At 64.6% G+C, this 2,432-nt stretch overlaps 1 protein-coding gene across 1 annotated transcript in view; it reads left to right on the forward strand.

The window, feature by feature from the left end:
• Window positions 1-1,432: 1,432 nt before the first annotated feature.
• The window catches only part of ZMIZ1 (zinc finger MIZ-type containing 1), a 229,718-nt gene continuing 228,718 nt past the window's right edge, over window positions 1,433-2,432 (forward strand). Inside the window, exon 1 of the mRNA XM_024740273.1 lies at window positions 1,433-1,482. The gene's annotated coding sequence lies outside the window, so the exon portion shown is untranslated. The remainder of the gene's footprint in view (window positions 1,483-2,432) is intronic.

A 2,432-nucleotide genomic window follows, 5' to 3' on the forward strand; every position in this document is an offset into this window, starting at 1 on the left:
CCGGGGCTGCGCCCCCTTGCGCTCTCCCCAACTTGCCTTTGTTATTCCAGCTCCCTTCCTCGCCTCGCCTCCGACACCGCGGCGGACTGCAAAACGCGGAGCGTGGAGCCGCCACCACACCTGGAATCCGAAGCGGGAGCCGGGCCGAAGCCTCCCCAGCTTGTGCGGGGAGGGGAGTGCGCGCGTGCGCGCGTGCGCTCGTGTGTGTGTCCAACCCGGGCTGCGCGGGCGCTGATTATGATTTGGGACTGAGGGTACCGCAAATCATGAGTGGGGGGGGCTTGGGGAAGGGGTGTGGAAGAGAATGTGAGGGGATGTGTTTGTATGTGTACATGAACGTGAGGATTTAGTGCACAGGGAGATGTTTTGTTTTTTGAATGTATGTGGGTTTGCACAGTGGTGTGTGTGTGTGCGCGCGCTTGCCGTGTACACGGGCATTTTTGTGAGCGAAAGTGTACGTGTGTGGGTGCGTGTGCGTGTGAGAGCGTGTTTGTAATACTGAGTGTGGGCGCGAATGTGTGTGCCGTTTGTGTAGGAGTTTCCGTGTGAGGGGCAGCGGACGTGAGCCAAAGTGGGCGCGCACTTAGATGCTCTCAGGCGTGGGTCTGCCAGGGGAACCCCGCGACCGGGCTCACCCAACTAAGCCTTGTGAGTGCCATCGCTCTCCGCGGCTCCTGGGACAGTGCACAGCCCTGGGCCGGGATCCCGCGGCCCCCACCCCGCCCGCACACATTGGGCCCGGGACGCTTCCCGCCGGGCCTCGGGGAATCCAAGCGCTTTTGGACTGCGCAGGGTGCCGGGGACAGACCGTGCGCACCGCTTCTACCCAGCGCTCTAGCCTACCTCAACATTGCCCTTGGCGGGGAGGGGAGGGGTCCTCTGCTCGCCCCACCCGCCAGCCCCCGGGCTTTAGGAGCAACCCCAAAGCCTCCTCCAACGGAAGTCTTTGGCAATCTCGTTAGCAACTCGCTCAGCCCCAGTTCGGGTACCTGACAGCTTTCGCGGCCCCAAACGCACTCCAGTCGGGGGTTTGAGAGCAAAGCGGGGGACACTCCGGTGAGACAGGTGATTTTAGCCCCCTCTCCAATGTGATCCTCAGCATTTCTCTCCTGCTCCAAACTTGCTGGAGCGGGTGGGGGTGGGGTCGCGGTTGGTGGGGGGAGCGGCCAGGGAGTAGCGGAGGCAGGAGAGAGAAGGTGAGTGGGAGTGGGTGACGCGCGAAGCCCCATCAGAGCCATAGAGGGGAAAAAGCTTGGAGAGCTCCCAGACCGAGGAGCTGGGAAGAAAGGAAGCAAAAGAGGGAAAGGGAAAGGAAAGGCGAGGGAGAGAAAGAGAGGCGAAAAGAGACAGAGAGAGGCGAGAGCGCAGAGAGCGCTAGGCGAGCGGAGCTGAACGCTGGCGGCGGCGGCGGCGGCGGCGGCGGCGGCGACGGCGACGGCACGGCGCGTCCTCCAGCGGCGGCAGCGGCGCTCGCAGCTCCGGGTAAGTTTGGGGCCAGACCCGGGCGTCCGCTGGCCCCAGGCCTTCCTCCCGCTCCCCGTGGACTCTTGGGGTGCGACTGTGGGGCGCTGGGTGTTAGGGTTTTTCCCTTTAATTTCCGCCGGTACCTGGCGAGCCGGACGAGTGGCCGGCGGCTGGGCTCCGCTGCGCTCTTCTTGGCTACCAGGGGCCAAGGCCCAGGCAACCGGCGAACGCCGGGCTGCGCGAAGCCGTCTTGGTCTGCGCGCGGGGGCCGGGGCTCTTCGGGTGCGCGGGGCGTGAGTGCAGTTGTACGCGCGCGGACCTGGTGCCCGCCTCCTGCCGGCGCGCCTGCAGCCCTGGTTCAGTACACCGGGGGCCGTGCAGGACCGGGATTCGGAAGGGAGGGAGAGAGGGAAGAAAGAAGGAAGGGAGGGAGAGAGGGAGGGAGAGAGGGAGGGAGGGAAGGAAGGACCCGCGTAGGATCACCTCGGTTTCCCTCGTCTCCTTTGGAAAGACGCGAAGTTGTGCGCCTGTGTGTAGGGGAACCGCCAGGGAAGGCTCCGGGTTTCGTGGCGGCAAGGGGTGGTGGTGTTAAGTTGTGCATCTGAATTTCCAGGGAAAACACACACTTTTGTAAACGGGAGGGGGGGCGCGGTTAAGTTGTTTGTGTGGGAATTGCCCGGGGAGACGCGGCGCACCATACTAGCGGGGAACGCCAAGGGGTGTGTGTAGGGTCTTCCAGTAGATCTTTAGAAGCCCGAGGAACCTTAAGGCCAAAGCCTCGATGGAGCTGCCCCGGCCAAGAGGGCAGCCCAGGGGGAAGATGTGCGTGTGTGCGCGCGCGTTGCAAATACGAAAGTAATTTCCCCGTGTTCTTTTCTTCCTCTCCGTCTCCGGCGGCGGCAGCCCCGGGGGAGTGGGAGGCCGGCCCGGGCGGAGGCGGGGGGGCCGGGCCGGGGCTGGGGGTGAGA

Source organism: Neophocaena asiaeorientalis, unplaced genomic scaffold (assembly GCF_003031525.2).
Source record: "Neophocaena asiaeorientalis asiaeorientalis breed wild unplaced genomic scaffold, Neophocaena_asiaeorientalis_V1.1 scaffold517, whole genome shotgun sequence".
Lineage (NCBI taxonomy): Eukaryota > Metazoa > Chordata > Mammalia > Artiodactyla > Phocoenidae > Neophocaena > Neophocaena asiaeorientalis.